At 34.1% G+C, this 19,943-nt stretch overlaps 1 pseudogene; it reads right to left on the reverse strand.

The window, feature by feature from the left end:
• Positions 1-15,763, reverse strand: part of LOC149258973 (uncharacterized) — a 32,263-nt pseudogene extending 16,500 nt beyond the window's left edge.
• Positions 15,764-19,943: the final 4,180 nt, after the last annotated feature.

Below are 19,943 nucleotides of genomic sequence, written 5' to 3' on the forward strand. Positions count from 1 at the left end.
CCAACGAGTGTTATCGCTTGAAATTTGAGTAAACCCATAAGGAGATAAATTGAAAATGCGAGTTGAAAAAATAGTTTTTTCTTTTTTCCCTCTAAAATTTGAAGATGTAATTTAATATTATTTTATTATTTCCACTATTATTTTATAATTTCCTTTGGAGACCCATTTTAGACCTCAAAATTCCCCTAATGGACCTTCCAAGTTTTGTCTGTAAAAGTAGTTACACAACATTCACCTCCCAATTGTCGTGTTGAAATTAGATTTTTCTTTAGATCTAGAACATGCCTTACCTCCTTTAATAATCATTGGTTTCTATTTTGTTGCTTGAAAAAAGGCTTACCCATTCCAATGATTTTACAGGGTTTATCATCACACTAATGAACCTATCCAAAATCTTGTTGAACATAGTCATGAAAATGTTTCCTATCAGGTGTGGCATGGATTGAAGTCCCCGAATCTACCACCCAGGCATAAATAATATTCTCTAATGAAAGAATCAAAGCATCTTGCAACACATCACCTGTCACATTCGCTTCATGATTGTTCTCTTGTTTTCCATCTCCTTCCTTTCCCTTCCAATATTTGTAGTCTTTCTTCAGGTGTCCTTTATTTCTGCATTTCTAGCACATTATCCCCAATCTAGATTTTGATTCTCCTTTCCTTGACTTATTGCAATGCCCCAGGCTCTTTCCTCTCTCTACTTTTCTTCCTTTAGTCTCTGCAGTCAAAGAATTTCATGTTGTCTCATATGAGGTTTTCCGTGGCATTTCGTCACTAAAGATAGCACCAACAACATCATCAAACTTTAAAGTACTATATTCAGATACAGAGTTACTGATATCCATAACTAAGCCATTCCAATTTTCTGGCAATGAGCACACAAACAATAGAGCACTAACCTCATCATCAAAATTTAACCCTACAAAACTTAACTAATTGGTAACCATATTAAATTAATTTAAAGCATCTACAACTGATCCACCTTCTGAGATCTTCATATTAAATAAATGCTTCATAAGAAATACCTTGTTTGAGGCCAAGGGTTTTTCATATAGTTTTTCCAATGTCGTCATTAAACCTTTTGTTGTCATTTCCTTAAAATTTTGAATGCCACTGATTCTGCTAAACACAGCTTTGTCTTTCATACTTGCTGGCTTCTTTGATTTTCTGCTCAATGGTAGGTAAATATTTTTTTGATACAAATAATATTCCATCTACATCTTCCACAACTCGTAGTTTTGGCTGTTAAAATTTTCAAACCTAAACCTTCCATCTTCTACCAATGCTCTCACTCGAACCACGAACCCTTCTCTCCCATGATTTTATCAGTCAAAAATACCTTCGAATTTGATACCAACTATTATAAATTAATTAACGGAGCAATGAAATATATAAAATATTGTGGAAATACAAACACAACAATGAATAAAACAAGAGAGACACAAATATACATGGTTCACCCAATTTTAGCTATGTCCATGGAGAAACAACTGGTCCTTCCTTTTATATTATCTAACAAAATGAAGAGATACAACCTACAGCAGTTCCGTTATAATTTCCACTTTGCTCTCACACAATATTCTCTCTATTTCTAGCTCAAAATAACAATACACAACCACAATACAATTCCCTCATATAAACTGAGGGTTGCCTTCTATGGAAAAAAAACCATAAATTAACATTTCTTCTATCGTCATATCATTCTCCTAATGAATGATCTAGATTGACTACGATGTTACAATATTTTACAAGGAAATTTTTCATCTATTGTTAGCTTTCGAGGTGCTGCCCCTAAAGCCCTACCAAGGGGGGGCTCATAAAATCATCATCACCTACCATGGACCCCCCTGACGACGATCATATAAGCAGCGTTTCCACCCTGTTAGGAACATGGATCCAACACGACTCCACACCCAATGGTTTGATATCCTTTCTAAAGGACAATGACAGTGCAAAGTTGTACGTTTCATGATATGATGGTAGTTTAAAGGCTTAGACTCTCATTGATTGGATAAGGGAGCTCATAAGGTAATTTAAGTCTAAAAATGTTCAAGACCCCAATCACATTGAATTCTCCATGACAAAATTTAAGGGGAATGTTGCACTTTGGTGGGATAGGTTACAAAAGGATAAGATAAAAAATAGGAAATAGAAGAATAGAACCTAGAGGAAGATGGTGAGAAAAATCAAGGAGAAGTTCCAACCTATTGATTACCAACATAATTTGTGTAAATAAGTACAAGACATAACGAAGAAAAAGATGATTGCCTAGGAGTACATTGAGGAATTTTTAAAATTGCCTCTAGATTAGGGATTTAATAACTTAATACAAAAGAGTTGTGAGATATGTGAATGGTTTAAAATATCATATTTAAAATGATATCGCCAAACATTTCTTTCAATGTAAATGAACTCATCAATTTTTTGTTAGCGCAAAAATATCAATAAGTTTGAGACACTAGGTTCAGGCACAAGGGCCAACAAAGCTCCATTGTAGTCTAGCACAATGACAACATTTTCACCTTACCCAAAAAGGATAAGGAGTGTCACTCGTGGTGTGACGAAACCTTAGTTAGATGGGATTGGAAGCCTAGTACTGGGGAAAAGTCACAAGAGGAACACAGAGGTTAAGGAGCCCGAACTATATCAATCAGAAAAGTTAGTCGCAACTGATCATGAACATGCAGAAGAGAAATACAACACATATATGTTTCTATTAAAAAATTTAATAAATCAAATAACCTTTCATGCACTATACAGGTATGCAAAAAAACTCCCTTTTCTATTAATTCATATGGCAATACAATATTACATCTAGCTCAAGAGCCTCACACCAACATTTCAAAGGCATCATAAGAGATCGATGCATAACCACATCAACAGATACAGTGCAGCTAGAATAGCTCCGCAACAGAAATTCGGTAGTCTCCTCTCTTCTTTTCCCCAGACCCTTCCATATATTTCCTCCCCTACTTGGACTATTAATTCTTTCTTGGAGACTTCGCCTTCTTCCTCACTTGGCTTCTCCAATTGCTTGACTGTCATTATTCTTCTTCACTCGGTTGTGGCTTCCTTCCTCCGCAAATGATAGTTCTCAGTAAGTTCCTTCCTTCTTGTCGGTTGTCTCCCTTACAACCTCCCAACAACTATCTTCGCAAAATATCATCAACCTTCTGACCTGTCATCAACATTATTTAGTTCCTCAATATGTAGGACCCAACAAGACCCGACCATAGTTCATTGACTCATCCCTGAGCTAGTATTTTGTTGGCTCTGTTGATGCTACTAATGCCCCTAGTGCTACTAATTCTTCTGGTACTATTGATGTCTCTGGTGCTACTTTCTACATTTCTTCCCCTTGGTTGGTCCCTTCAAACTAAAGAGCCAACTCAGGAACTAAATTGATGATCACTTGTCTGAACTAGGTGTATTCGTTGAGGGTTTCTTTCTATGTGCCTATGAGAGTAGCATCCTGGGCTAGGAACTGAGTTGCAATGTCGGTCGTGGGTTAGGTTGGGCATTTCTCCAGTAGAGAGTTCCACTGCACATCTGTTTCTTCATTGAGCTACTACAGTGTTTCCAAATGAGTATGTGCAAGTGGCCGGAGGTCCCAGAGTATCTACTTGGTCTTTGCGGATTCATCTTCTATTCGCTATATCTAGTTCTCAAGCCCATTAACCTATGATAAGATCTCTTTTCGTTGATTCTTGTCATTGGTACCCCAGGCTTCATTGAGAAAGTGACTGACACAGCTGCGCAGAGGGTAGATAGGTTGGTTCTTCTTTGCCAAACAACCAGACCAGTTGTGCTCTTGTTGTAGAGGGGTGTGAGCTTCTTCTGCGACCTTAATGAGTGACTCTTTGTTGGCACAAAAATTATACCAGGGTTGAGACCCTGGTTCCAAGCACAAGGGGCCAACAAGGCTTTGTTGTAGTCTAGCACAACATCGACATTTTCACCTTACCCGAGAAGGGGAAGAGGTCTCACCCGAGGTGTGTCGTGACTGAAGTTAGATGAGGGTTGGAATTAGATACCAAGGGAATCATATCAACTGAAAGAGAACAAAGGATGGTAGCTTAACATGAAAAACTAACCATATCATAATGATCTACTCATGCTATATCAAGAGACTACCTAAACATATGCATTTTAAAAAAAATGAGTAGTCAACATAATGCATGAGGACACAAGGTGATTCCAGAATAGTCTTCTTCATTAACATAAAAGTATTAAATACATAAGGCTTGAGGCCTGATCATCAATAGTAGACATCACATAACCAGCATATAAACTTATACAAATATGATCATGGAGTCTTTCACATCACTCCACAACATAGGAAGAATGGAAATACTACAGAGTTTCTACAAATGGCTAGTACCAAGACCTCTCCTTCACTATTTCTTCTGCTTTTTATCTACCATCCACCTGGACTGCCAGTTACTCTTTCCTTTTTCTTGGCTACCTTCATTCTCGTTTGCCTCTTCTCTTTCCTCGCTCGATTATCCCTGATGCTTCCTGCCACTCCTCCGCGACCTCCTGTCTTCCTTTATTTTCTAATCTTCCCTTGGCTGTCAACTACACAACTCCCCAACGATCACCTCTGCCACTTGTCATCAACTTCTTTCTCCACAAAATATAAAAAAGAAGGCACCAACAAGCCCAACCACAGTCCATTGACTCGTCCCCGAGTCAATCTTCCCTTCATGTTGTCCGTGTTGTTGACATTTGTGTTGGTACCTTTGTTATTATTGTTGATGGTGCTTCCCTTGGTGCTACTGTTGTCACTTTTGGTGCTACTGCTGCTTCTTCTCCAAACGCAGGCCTCAACTCTGGCACAACTGGAATCATCCCCTAGAGGAATTGAGTGTAGTTTTCCAGTGCTTCTTGCCAGGGTCCTCATTAGGGGAATTTTGAGGTCTAAAATGGGCCTCATAAAAAAAATTATAAAATAATAGTGGAAATAATAAAATAATATTAGATTACATCATCAAATTTTAGAGGGAACAAATAAAAAACTACTTTTTCAACTCATATTTTCAACTTATCTTCTTACGAGTTTACTCAAATTTCGAGCGGGAACACTAGTTAGATGCAAAAATTGATTCCTCATCCAAGGAGTACCCATGTTGCAAGCTTTTGATGGACCTTGCAACATGAAAAATGAGAAATAAATGAAAAACGTGGTTGCAATCACGTTTTTTAATGTATTTCTCATTTTTCGTGTAGCAGGGGCCATCAAAAGTATGAAACATGGGTACTCCTTGGATGAGGAATTAAATTTTGCACCCAATGAGTATTCCCGCTCAAAACTTGAGTAAAAACTTAGGGAGATAAGTTGAAAAGTAGTTTTATAATTTTATTATTTTTTAATCTTTTTACCTTTTTACCCCAAAAATGGTGAATCATCTCCCACGGTTGGCATCATCATCTTGAATCCTATTGGTTCTTATAAACTCTATTTTGGTCATACATTTTTCTTAGGAGGCCCATTTTAGACCTTAAAATTTCTCTAATGCATGATGGTTGTTGCTTGCTTTAGGAACTTTGTCGTCATGCTAGATGTTGGTTGAGCTCATTGAGTCATTAGTAGGGAATCCCACTGTTCTTCTATGTACTCACTGACTTCTTGCAAAGTGTTCACATGAGTTTGGACTGAGGGTCATAGATCATGAAGCTTTTGTTTGGTCTTAGTTGACTCATCCTCGATCTGTTGGATGCAGACTTCCAGAGAGGTGACTTCTACTTGGAACTGCTTCCGCTTCTCCTTGTCCTTAGAGTTCTTGATGTTTGTGAGGAGTTGATTAATTCATTGGCAGAGTGGGTAGACTGGTAGATTCTTATTTGCTAGGTTGTCGAATCAGTCATGAATCTACTGTAGTAAGGTGTACCCATCATTCAGGGCCTCGAGGATGGAGGACTTAAGAGCAACTACAACAGTGATCTTTTGCTCAATCTCATTGGCATACATCATGGAAGGGTCTTCAAGTGAATTCCTCACAGCATCAAGGTTCTGCCTGAGTTCTCGATTAGAGGAGATCAACCCGTTGCATGCAGTCTAGATGTGGCCACAACATTCAACCACAGTGCAGGCGGAGAAATCTTTCGGAGCCTCAATTACTACATCAGAAATGGCAGGCCAAAGCGTCTGGAATCACGAAGTGATTTAATCAACCTATTCTTGCAATTGTTGATTGTCCTGGCGGAGCTGGTCTAGTTCGGTTGTGAGGGCAGCAATTTGTTGTTGTTGTTGCTCATGGTCAGTAGCAAGGTCATTGTGAATCTGTGCATCACTTTGGGCGACTTGTTTTATAAACTTGAACAATTGAGTTGATGACTAGCTCTGGAAATCATTATGTTGCATGCTAGATGGATTAGAGAATCAACTCTGTAGGGGTTGCCCACTAGCGATGGACTTGTCTGAATGTCTGTGGGGTGTTGTGTCTTGCTACGATGGCTCTGCAAATTGAGGCGTTGATGGTAAGGAAACAAGATTTGGTGCAACAAGGGGATTTAAATCAAATGGGAGCACAAAGGGCTCAACAACGGTAATAAGTGAATGTAAAATGACGAGCCTTATGTTCAGTAGTGGGCCTAACTCTAGTAACAATGACAACATGGAGGTGGTGACATTTTCTCCACTGGGGATTGTCGTGATGGATTGAATAACTGAATCGACCTCCATGTCTTCTGTGCCCAACAGTGTCCCAGAAGGAATTGTATTTAACAGGGTTATAGAGGTCGATGTGGTGTGTGGGGATGGGTCACACGAGTTCAAAGAAACTGTGGAGGTGGAAGGCAAGACTTCTTCTATGATGGGCAAGGCTGGAGCGGACTACGGTCCCTCAATGGTGAGGTCAATGATTTTCACTACAGGGTTTGATATTTTCTTCTTGGCTACGGTTGGAGGCTTGATGATTTTTGTTTTATAAGGTTTGGGGATGGTTGACTTAGACTGTGAATGAGTCCCTACAAATGGTATGGCAACAACAAGGGGGTTTGTTACATAAAGCTTTACGATTCAGTTGAGTTGGGAACCAAACCTGATGAAATGGTGATATTTGTGATGGTCTCCTTGAGCTAGCTCATCTGCTTCTTCATTTGTGTGAAGATCGGTTGTAGCTCATGATCAGTGATCCTCTTCCTGGTGTCCGCAACTATTTATCCTGGTAACAGTGGTGGTACCATCCCATCAAATAAGTATAGCAACCTCCCTTCTCTAATTTTCCTTGTGACCCCCAGCTACGACCTGACCTCTGCATGAAAAACCTTCGACTGATAGCACAAATTTATGGGCCCGCATTTGGAAGGAGTGCGGGTGAACATTGTGAGACCTTAAAAAAGTGTTCCTGTGAGTAGCCCAAAACCAAATTGTGGTTGAATATTCGTCCAACAACGAACTAGGGATCCTTTCGGTGGCTATAATCACCACGATCATTTTGACATAACAACCTCAAAATGAAGCCTCATTGATTTCTTTGCTACTCGGCTCTCTCGAAATCCTCCATGGCACATATCGGAGAGCCAAGGGTTTTGTTGTAGTGGCTACAACCACCCTCCAAAATTTTTCCTTAGCTTCGTTTTCGAGCCTCCCTACCAACCTTTCACAGCAGCATGTCCTGCTTCATCAAGTACACAAGCTTCAATGATTTTCTTGCAGAAAGACAGATTTTCTATCAAAGCTTGTTGCATTCCCCTCACAAGTTGTTTCTCTAAACTTGGTCTAGGTGTAGGTTGATCACCTCCCTCAAAAAATTGCGTAATTTTGGAGGGCAACCAACCTTCCCTCCAGAAATTCTGGCAGCTTGGTTGGCTCTAGAATTGCACAAATCTTCCAGTCAAGCTTCATCCAGAAAATTGTGCAATTCCTCCCAAGAGGGCTGTCAGCCCAGGAATTGTGCAATCCTGGGCAGCAGTTAACTGCTTTGCCCAGAAATTGCACAAATGTCCTGGGCAGCCAGCCGAGCTGCATTTTCTCCTAGCAGTTGAGTAGGCTCTTGCATGTGCAGTTGGTTTGACCAGTTCCACTCGGGACCAAGGAAACTTGACTTGCATTAATGGGTTGCTTTTTCCCAGAATAGAAAAAGCAACACGCAAAAGCATCCCTATATTTTAGGGAGCTATTTTTAGCAACTAGAGGTTACATGCAAAGATCGTTTTAGAATCTTTCCTCCAAGTGTCACATTTTCCTAGATTTGTGGCCTGCACGTCATGAGCTTCAAACTTATTTATTCAATGCTTCAGAGCTCATTTCTTCACATCAATCTTGGAGCTTTGATATCCCACAACACATCCAGTACTCTTCGACACATCTAGCTCAGTTATTCATGGGTAAGTGGTCTCAACTTGTCTTTTGTAGCATTTATGTCGTTTTTTGTGTTTTCGCTTGTGTGAGTGTTGTTTTCTTGATTTATTTGAACACTTGCTGTCATTTACATGCATACTAGCTTGTACTAGCACCGTTTCAGTTTTTGTTAACATCTCACTGTTGTCGCATGCATGACACTGTTTTACACGAACGGTCGCCGATTCGGTGACTCGCTTCACCCATATGCATGCTATTCTGTTTTTTGAATCTTTAATACATTATTTGCATGCATGACCATTTGCTTCTACTTACACTCAGTATCACCATGCATTCACTTTCATATTTGCTTTTAGTTGCCCGTCGGCGGGTCTGGGCAGCGTTGGCCCAGACTTTGCCTCATGAAGATAGCATTGCGCAATCCTAAGAGGGAAGGCTCTATATTCCCCTCAGGAAATGCACATTTCTACCCAACAACTATTCCCCAGACCTACTTTGCGCAATTATGAGGGACAGTGATTGCTGCCCCAGAAAATTACGCAATGGAGTCACTGAGCCAACTAAAATTATGTATTGTGCAATTCCAACAGCCAGTCATGCCTCCTAGATAACCCAGACTACTTTTGCGTAAGTCTGGAAGCCAGTCTTCCAGCCTCCTGTTGTGGTAAAAACACAACCCCCCCATTATTGATGTGTTTACTTCAAATAATGAGGACCCTTCCTATAAAAATTTTGGCTAAACACCTTTTTGGATTTTTATTTAGTTGATTGCCCTACGCTTTTGTTAATTTTTCATTTTCTTTGGATTCTTGTTTTGATTGCTTTGTTAGAATCGATTTTTTATAAGCTTCCCATTGATGCTTGTTTTGCCTCATTTGGTCAACTGATTTGAAAATGGCACTCCTTTGAAAGTCCGATTATTTATGTAGCCTGGGTTAAAAATGCATAAAATGTACAATATTGCAATTTGTAAATAAATTAGCTCAATAATGCATTTATTTTAAATATCAACACCTAGTTAGTTTTTACTAACATTTTCCCATTTTTAGTTGTGCAGCAAAATCATGAAGCATTGGGATTTTAGTAATCTATTCCAATTTTCAAAATCACTAATCTCGAAAACCTAGAACATCGAAGTGGCTGTAGTTTATTTTTATTCTTTTTATTTATTTTCCAAGTGGCTGTAATTTAGAAACTAAAATTCATAAAATAAAACCAAAATAGAGTTGATATTTAATGTTAAATTTTAAATTAATTAATAATTAATTTAATTAAAATAAAATTCAATACATAAAATATCAATATAATAAAAAATATATAATAAAATTTTCCGATCGCATTGGAGATTTTGATCACATCGAGAGTTTTCAAATGACACATTTCTAAAAACCCCGATAGACTCAATCCTCCCGATCCCGATCATAAAAAAGTGCATGCATCACATCGGAGGTTTTTCACTTGACACAAGTTTGAAAACCCCAATAGTCCTCATTCTCCCGATCCTATATGCGATGGCGATAAGTCAAAGGCATGTCATTAACTTATGGTTTGTTTTTTTTAGTTTCAAGTTTTCACTCATACGAATGAGTGAATGGTAATGTAAATGTCGTATGAATAAAATGGTCACATAAATGTAGTAGTAGGGTAGTGTAAATTAATATTAAAACAAATATGTAATAATAAAATAAATATTTATTAATTTAAATAATTAATTTTAAGTTAATTAATATGTAACATATAATTAAATTAATTAAATTAAAATTTAATTAATAAATTAATCAGATTAATTAATTTATAACATTTAATTAACTTGATTAAATTAAAATTTAAATATCATTTAGATTAATATTAATTAGTTTTTAATTAGATTAAATTTATTTATAAATAGCTGATTAGATATCAGTTAATTAGATTAATAATTAGTTTAGTTTATAATTAACAATTAATTAGAATTCTAATTTAGGATTAGATTTTTAATAAAAAAAAATATGATTTTTATCCCAGCAACAGAATTTCCAAATTCATGCCAGATTTGATTCATCAACTTTGGAGGCTTATAGATTGAGTTATACTTGGCCAAATGAGGCCCAGGACGGCTCATTGGAAAGATAAAATCAAGGAGAATATTTCTGAGGAGGTTTCACTAATAGATTTGATCATTTATTAGATCAAAAATTAGGCAGAAAATCAACCTCCGAATTTCTAAAACAAAATCAGTTTTCTGAGTTATTTTCTGCATTTTCATTTGTCCAAGCTTCTTCTAATTGCAGATCCATTCGTCAATAATATCCTTGGCCAATTAAACTATCACAGACATCAATAAAGAGCTTATATTTTTTTTCAATTATTTATTTAAATAGAATTCGATTGGATTTGATTTAATTACCAGAAATGATATTTTGATTTTATTGTTGCATCTTAATTCATTTTAATTTATTTTTGCAGGAAAACAGTAGAAGAAATATGGAGAAAAAGATTTAATCAATGAGAAGGCTCCAACAATTAAATATGGAAATTTTGAGCAAATAAAATTGGATTTGGCAGATTTCTCTTCAACAAACTTTCCTCTCAAGAATTCCTTCACAAATATTATAAATAGCAGATTGCAGAATGTAATAAAGGGCTGCTCTCCTCTGCAATTCTAGACTTCTAAAAGCACTACTGTAATAGGAATTTAGAGTTGTAGGAGAGAGGAGAGAAAATCTCAGATCTGGGGATTATTGAGGATTTTCCCTTTGTATCTTGAATTATACATGAAGGGAAAAGTTTGCACTATTGTGGCTTAAGCTTTGAAAGTAGAAGTTCAAGCAATGTAAAGAGTTGTTGGAGACTAGAGACAGAGAGATGGATACAATAAATTGGTATTTCTAATACTACTATTTCAAATATCAGTTTTATTTTTATGGTAACAAGAATGTGTCATTTTATTCATGTTTATGCACTATTGTCAATATGGGTAATTTGTCTCAATGTTGTTATTATATATCTCTGTTTTTATGAATCAATTTCTCATTTTTGTGTAACTACTTACTCAGAAATCTGTTTTATAAAACTGATTTATTGAATGGTAATGTGTTGTGAACTATTTCCACATATCATTATTCAATTATTGGATTTACTGATTTGATAATTAATATCATTTTTGTGAACTACTTCCTGAATGTTGTTGGTTTATTATTTCAGTTAAGAGGTCTCAATAGGATGTGTTTTGGTAACCATAATATCAATTGATTGAACTACTTCATTAACTTGATATTCATTATAGACAAGACATATTTAAATCCAAATACTTTAATTATCTTGCTTTTAGTTGGGTTAGATCTATATCTGCCTAATTAAGATAGGATTTAGATTAGTTTCTTTTGCTTGCATCATAGAATAAGCTTGCATTTAGAGTAAATTCTACATTCTTTTAAGTCCTCTCCTCAAAGAGGCAAAATTTTAGTTGTGGCTTGGTTGAACCCAAATCAGCTTAAGGATCATTCTCTTGCCTGATCAGCAAGAAGAAGTGATCGGATATCCCTGTCTATTGGTAGTTAAAGATACATCATAAACCAATAACGATAGGGAGAAGGTAACTGGACCTAGTTAAACCAGTCGGAGCCACTACACCAAACGGAAAAGGAACTGCTTTAAGCTCCGGACCGGGTGGTTATCCCCCATTGTTATTGCAGCGATTTTCGAGGCATCAACATTTTTGGCGCTAGAAGGAGGGCCTAAGATTTTTGTCTATTGGAGTCTTTTAATTTTAATATTTTAAATCACGATGCCTCCTCTTAAGCTTCCAATTTGGAGTTTCATCCATGGACGTGCATCCTCCAATACTCCACCCGAAGTGGTAAGACTCTTGTCTCAGGTAAAGTTTAATGGTGAGAGAAATTCTTCTGCTTTTAATCATGTCCTTCAATTTATTCAAAATGTTTCAAATTATGATTTTCAAGGAATTGATGAAGGTATTTTACGCAGAATTTTTACTCTCACATTTGCGGCAAAAGCCAGAAACTGGTGTAGAACTCTTCCAGTTGCCTCAATTTACAGCTGGGATCAATTTGCTACAATTTTCATTTGTAAATTTGACGGCTATGATTATGAACAGGTATGTAAAGAAATTGAATGTTTACGAAGATTTGAAAATGAGACCGTTAAAGATTTTAATATTTGATTTCATTTGAATTGTTTAAGATTTGAAGTCGAAGATAAACCTACGGAAGAAGAATCACTAGATTGGTTTGAATATATTTGTTCTCTTCCTTCCATTTCCAATCCATATGAAATTAGTTCAAGTTTTGTACCATCCCCTTCCAACATAAATGAGAATTCCAATTTGGATGTACAAATAAATTGTGATGAAGTGGTTTCACAAAGCTTGGAAAATATTTCTAATCAAATGCAAGAAGACAATAACAACAATTTTGGAGAAAGACCTGCATTGGAATCTAAAAGCTACTTTGAAGTAAATTCAGAAAATCAGATCGCAAATCAACAAGTACAAGCAACAGTCAAAGTAAATAATAACATGCAAACTGTTGTACAAATTTCTGAATTTTTCCATAATGAACAAATGCCGAAATCAAAACAGCAAAGCAGTGTTCTTCAAGAAAGCGTGAACACACAAAGAAATGATTTAGAATCTGAAATTTACAGTGAGCATAATGCACAAGGGTTCTCAAACAGAGACAGTTTTAAATGCATTGTTTCAGATTCTCATTTTTCCCTTTATCCTGATATGTTTAATAATGGTAATTTTTCCCCTCTTGGTATTAATGATATTTCAGAAAATACAGAGGCTGATCTAAATGAATTACCATTAAGTTTTTATCAAGATAGAGAAAAAAATAATGATGATTCTTTTGCCATTAATGAACATGAAATTCTTGTTCCTCCTTGTTTGGATATATTGGATGAAATTGAAGGGAATTCTAAAGAATCTTGTAAAGTCATTTATGATAATTACTCTAACATTGAGGATGTTAATTTCTATTCCTCTCAAGAGAATCCTCCTGAGAAAATTCAAATAACATATGTGAATGAGGAACGTTTCAATTTAGAAATTATTCCAACCTATCCTCATTTTAGAGTAGCAAATTATCTTCATGATTTCACCATTCAAGAAAACATTCCAATTTATGATTCATATCATGATCAAGTTCTCATTCGTACTCATAATTATAATTCGTTTTCTAGTTCACAAGTTGGAATTCGAAATTACTCAAATTCCATAATTCTGGCCAATCCTTGTGAAAAAGAAATCATTTCAAAACGATTCCAATTGTGCTGTAACATTAATTGTAAAAATAGTGATTTCATTTTATTTTTGTTTTCTCACTTATTTTGTTTAAATTTAGATTTATTTTTTGATTTTATTTTTCAATTTTTTCACACTTTCCGCTGGCATATTGAACATTTTATTATCAAACACTCAATTGATGAATTGCATTATTAGGAAATTGAAGTTTCATATTATAACCATGAACATCAAGAGCTGTTAACATGTCAATGTCAATTGATGTTCATTACTTATCAAAAACTTCTATCTTCTCAAAGGCAATATCAACAAGAGAATGTATTTTTACAATCTGGCCAGCAATCTAATTTAATTAATAATTTTTCATTTTATTTGAAAGATTTCCATCCATTTTTCATTAACTCATTTGAAAAATTTTTGGAAAGTTTTCTTTCAAGGAAAATTGTTAATGGTTTAACATTTGTACATAACACTAACAGTTTTTTTCAGGCCTTTGAATGTAAAAGTTCATATCCACAATCTGGCCTTTCATCTCCTCTTTTGAACATTTCCCAATCATTAATAGAGATCCATTCAAATTTCTATCATCCAATTGATATTCAATTGGAAAATAAAATTCAAGAGGAAAAAATTTTAATTAAGTTGCTAACAATAGTTGTACATTCTGATTTCAGATTTATTTTCCTTAGTTAATTAGATTTGCATTTTTATTACTAACATTTGAACTGTACATATATGCAGAAATAAAATTGAGAGAATGGTTACACTGGAAATATGACTATACCTAGTCATTTTCATGTATATGGTTAGAATAGGAGTAGAATTAATTTAATTAGTTTGTTTTATGTAGTTAATTAGTTTTTAACAATTTTGTAGATTTAAAAAAATAAAACAAAGCAGTCAGCCCTTCTCATACATGTTCATTGAAAACATTTTCTTCCTATCAGAAAATTTTAATTCTTGCTCTCCTTTTTAAAATTTCTTACAGCAATACCTCTACTCTGTCTATTTTGAATAATGTCTTGATTAAATTCAATTAAAGTTGCACTTGGCATCGATTGCCTCAAAGCCACTTTTCTTCATTTCGGGATTTCCTTCTAAGATTTTCTTTTGAAATTTATATGGTAAGGATTTGAGGATATAAAAGCTTCATGACCCCATTATCCCATGAAATGTATGACTGTCTATGATAAGCTTAATTCTAATTGAATCATTATTAGTCAATCTAACCTTTCACAGTAATCATATGAAGTTCATATTATCTTCCTCGGAATTTGCTAAAGCTGACCTTAAGGATGTCCATTTTGCTGAGTGCACACATTCAAATATGTTTTGATATTTTTCCACAATTAGTGGCTTTATCCCATTCTGATCTTTAGTTGAATATTTGATGCTGCAATACGCATCATATTCATTTACTAAAGGCATTATTGAACAGTCGCTATAACAATACAGATTCTTCTCAAGTTATTCAGAATAAGCAGAGGTAATAAATTGTTGTTTCAATTCAAAAGGGAAGCCTATTTTTATATTTATTTCTGGTAAATTTTATATTTCCTGAACATGAATAAACAGATTTTATTTAGGCTGATTGCACACTTAGATTTAGAATAAATAATGAGATGATTTTGAACAAAGGCAAAATTTTGATAAATCCAAGGAAGGATTTGAAGATTCATGAAGTAAAAACTACAAAGAATTTCCTTCCAGGTATGCATTTACAAGTTCATTTTCATCTATTATTAGTTTATCTTTTCCTTAGTTTATTTGTGATTTTTGTTCTGTTTTATTTGCAAGTTTTCATTTGTTTTCAAAATTTGAAGTAAGCAGCAAACTCATTTCAAATTTGCAACAGGTTCAGGGAGATTTTATTTGTGATTCATTCGAATTTGAGCATTTTAAACTTTGCATTCAACCATCAAAAAACCCAATTGAAATTTCAAGCAATATCATAAGATTCAACTTGATTTTCATATTGCTGATACTTCAATGAAAAAATTCGCAATACTCCCATCTCGCACATCTTCGTTAATAATTTCATTCCAATATTACATCATCCACTTCACAACCATTTGTAGCGAAATATTTCATCGGAAGTACCTTTTAGCATTTTCGATAACAAATTGTTTATAAAAGATTTCCGATGTATTACCTCGCTCATATGTCACATCGCATTTTTCATATCGGAGGTTTGCAGTTGGATACAATTCCATTATCATGAATCGTCAATCTCCGATAAACAACTTTACCGATATTGCGATGACCACATAATTTCGGACCCGATATGAAATTTAAATTAAGTTTATAAAATATCGTGTCCATTCAATCGCAATAATGGTAGGAGCATAACTTTAAAAGGGGCCGATGTCTCGGATCTAATATGTTATTAAATTTTCATCATAAAGTTATCAAGTCCACTCCTCATCGCATATTGGCATATCAAGAAGTGTTACATCATGTGCTTAAAATTGCCGATCGCCGATTAGCCACGTCATTTATTGCATATCGGCATCACAAGAATCATATTGTGTTTCATTCAGTACTTAAAGTTTGTCAATCACCGATTAACAATCGTCGCGATTGCAATCACTTCATCGCATTATTATTCATGGCCATACCACTATTCCGAATCTGCAATGTACGATGTGCGATGTGCAAAGTATAAATTGCGAGATGCAATGTGCGATGTGCGATTTGCGACATGACTGTCTCCGATCCTAAATATAACATTTCTTCAATGGTATGATGCACATGTTCTCATCACATAGTCTTAATCGACAATTTTCCATTGCAATCTCTGATGCGATAGCTTCCAATGCATGCTTCTAAGCAATTAATATTTAATCAATATATGTCATAGCAACAAAGGTGAAGTCTTGCAAATTAAACTTGAAACATGGTGAAGAAACATGTGATGTGAATCATCTGATTCGACAATATGTTATTTTAAAAAGCAAGCTTCGACGGTAAGAAAGGAGTTAATGACCAATTTGCAGTATATTTAAATCATTTCGATTTCTCATATATTTCAGTTTTAAATATATAATTCCATAATTAAAAATGGAATTCAAGACCTCTCTATCTTCATATTTAAATTTTATTATCTTGGATTTGGTATTGATTCTGGACAATTTATAAAATCATGGAGTTTATATGAAACTTATAATATTTTGAGAACATTCATTACTACAAATTCTCATTCTTATTTCTGATGCATTGGTTTTAATTTCAATTTCCTTGAATTCTAAGCATTCCATTCTACTGCTTGCTTTAGTTTAAATAAAATAAATAATGATTTTGGGTTACAAGATTTTGGTTAGTTTGACTTCTTCATGTTTTTAATTGTTAATTAAAATAAGGAGTCAGCTAGTTTGGAGAAATTGATACCTTTTAGGTAAGGTCAAAAGCAATTATCCAATGGTAAGATTCATGTACACACTTTCATTAACTTCCATTTCGTTACTTTAGTTTCAGTTTTGTTTTTCTGATATATAAATCTGTTTTGCAGCTCTTCATAAAAAACTTCCTACCCTTTGCCAGATCATATTTTCAAAGTCATATACTTTTCTCCTGACTTTATTTCAATAAGTAGTGATAATCCTGATCGAAACAGCGACACCAGGAAGTTTCAGAACCTTTAACTTGTTTCTTTAAGCATTCCTTTTATTAGAAAATGATTAAGATGATGCTTTGAAACAAGAAGATTGATATCAGACAGAAAATTTTCATTGTGGTTGAATTTTATCATCACTGTTATCCAAAAAGCCTAAAGCACTTACAACCCTGCAAGGTATGATTTTTATAAATCTCGACATAAGAAGGAATGATTACACGATTATTTTCTTTTTCTTCATATTGTTGAGACATTGGTATAAACATTCTTGTTTGAGTTTATCTTTTGAAACTTGGATTTTCCTTTCCATTTTTAAAATTTCTTCATTTTTGTTTTGTTCGCTGATTTCTTTTCTCACTTTAGCATAAGAATTTTTTTCTTTTGGTTTTCAGTTTTGATTTTGGTAACTTTGCCGTGATTTATATGGAAGGCCTACTTATTACTTAACAATGGTCAACATACATGGAGAAAAAAAGTTAATAGTCACCTATTAGCTTTTTCTTAAATCTCTTGGTAAAGTTTGATTTTCTTATTATAAAGGTAGACATACTTAAGAAAGAGATTACCAATTTAGAAAAGTTGACAAAATATCATGAAATCTGAAAATTTTCTTTTTCATCAAATTGTAATCATTTTGAGATTTCAAAATTTCATTAGGATCTTTCAAAGTTCTATTATCAGTCAAAAAAAAGTTATTTTTAACCAAGTAAAGACACTTTACGGGAAAGCACCTTTAACTCTGAAATTTTCATTCTTAACTCTTAAGGAGTCAATGATTCTCCCTATCCCAGAAAGTCTTATTTTTCTAGAGTGTGATCCAGAAGTATATTTAAGCTTAAAAGATAAGAGGTCTCATCATGAGCCTGCTTATCATGATCATAGGCGAAAAATAGGCTGACATTACCAACACTGCTAAACAAACCAGGGTAATGGCTTATGATTGTAAACAATTATAAGACAAGGGGTCTCATCACGAGCCATCTTGTTCAGTCTAATTATAACCAGTGAATGGCTTTGTCAACTATCTAGCTACCAAACCAGGACAATGACTTTTAAGAACTAAAAAAATAAAAAAATAAAAAAAATAAACATATATAAATGGATTTATCTCTAGATCAATAATTCTTAAGCAGATGGGATTCTGAATCATTTATGATTAAAAGGTAACCCTGCCGAGACTATAGATGTTTGTTGGCAGCAGTGGCTCTACCTGTGACCAATGAGTATATTCTAAAAGCTAAGCTATAAAGTAACCCTTGCTTTATCTTTACAACTAATTAATGACTGATATAGAGTTTTGAAATATTTTAATTGATGAGAAATTTTAAGAAAAATTACAGCTAGATGATTCCTGCTTTTATTCAAATTAATAAACCTAGTCAAGCATTTCAAGCATAATTCTCTCTTCTTTAATTATTTTTTATTTAATTTTAGGAAAATCTCATTCATATCAAATAGAGATAACTGGTTCTTCTCCCGTGTGTCGCCATTGTTGTGGTAAAAACACAACCCTCCCATTATTGATGTGTGTACTTCAAATAATGAGGACCCTCCCTATAAAAATTTTGGCTAAACACCTTTTTGGATTTTTATTTAGTTGATTGCCCTACGTTTTTGTTAATTTTTCATTTTCTTTGGATTCTTGTTTTGATTGCTTTGTTAGAATCGATTTTTTATAAGCTTCCCATTGACGCTTGTTTTGCCTCATTTGGTCAACTGGTTTGAAAATGGCACTCCTTTGAAAGTCTGATTATTTATGTAGCCTGGGTTAAAAATGCATAAAATGTACAATATTGCATTTTGTAAATAAATTAGCTCAATAATGCATTTATTTTAAATATTAACACCTAGTTAGTTTTTACTAACATTTTCCCATTTTTAGTTGTGCAGCCAAATCATGAAGCATTGGGATTTTAGTAATCTATTCCAATTTTCAAAATCACTAATCTCGAAAACCTAGAACATCGAAGTCGCTGTAGTTTATTTTTATTCTTTTTATTTATTTTCCACATGGCTGTAATTTAGAAACTAAAATTCATAAAATAAAACCAATAAAAACCCCGAAGAACTCAATCCTCCCGATCCCAATCATAAAAAAGTGCATGCATCGCATCGGAGAATTTTCACTTGACACAAGTTTTTGAAAACCCCGATAGTCCTCATTTTCCCGGTCCGATATGCGATGGCGATAATTCAAAGGCATGTCATTAACTTATGGTTTGAAAACCCCGATAGTCCTCATTTTCCCGATCCGATATGCGATGGCGATAATTCAAAGGCATGTCATTAACTTATGGTTTGTTTTTTTTAGTTTCAAGTTTTCACTCATACGAATGAGTGAATGGTAATGTGAATGTCGTATGAGTAAAATGGTCACATAAATGTAGTAGTAGGTAGTTCAAATTAATATTAAAACAAATAGGTAATATTAAAATAAATATTTATTAATTTAAATAATTAATTAATATGTAACATATAATTAATTTAATTAAATTAATTAGATTAATTAATTTACAACATGATTAAATTAAAATTTAAAAGCATGTCATTAACTTATGGTTTGTTTTTTTTAGTTTCAAGTTTTCACTCATACGAATGAGTGAATGGTAGTGTGAATGTCGTATGAGTAAAATGGTCACATAAATGTAGTAGTAGGGTAGTTTAAATTAATATTAAAACAAATATGTAATATTAAAATAAATATTTATTAATTTAAATAATTAATTTTAAATTAATTAATATGTAACGTATAATTAATTTAATTAAATTAAAATTAAATT

Source organism: Pinus tabuliformis, chromosome 6 (genome assembly GCF_031772625.1).
Source record: "Pinus tabuliformis cultivar Carrire ecotype Pingquan chromosome 6, CPIR1, whole genome shotgun sequence".
In the NCBI taxonomy this organism is placed as follows: Eukaryota; Viridiplantae; Streptophyta; class Pinopsida; order Pinales; family Pinaceae; genus Pinus; species Pinus tabuliformis.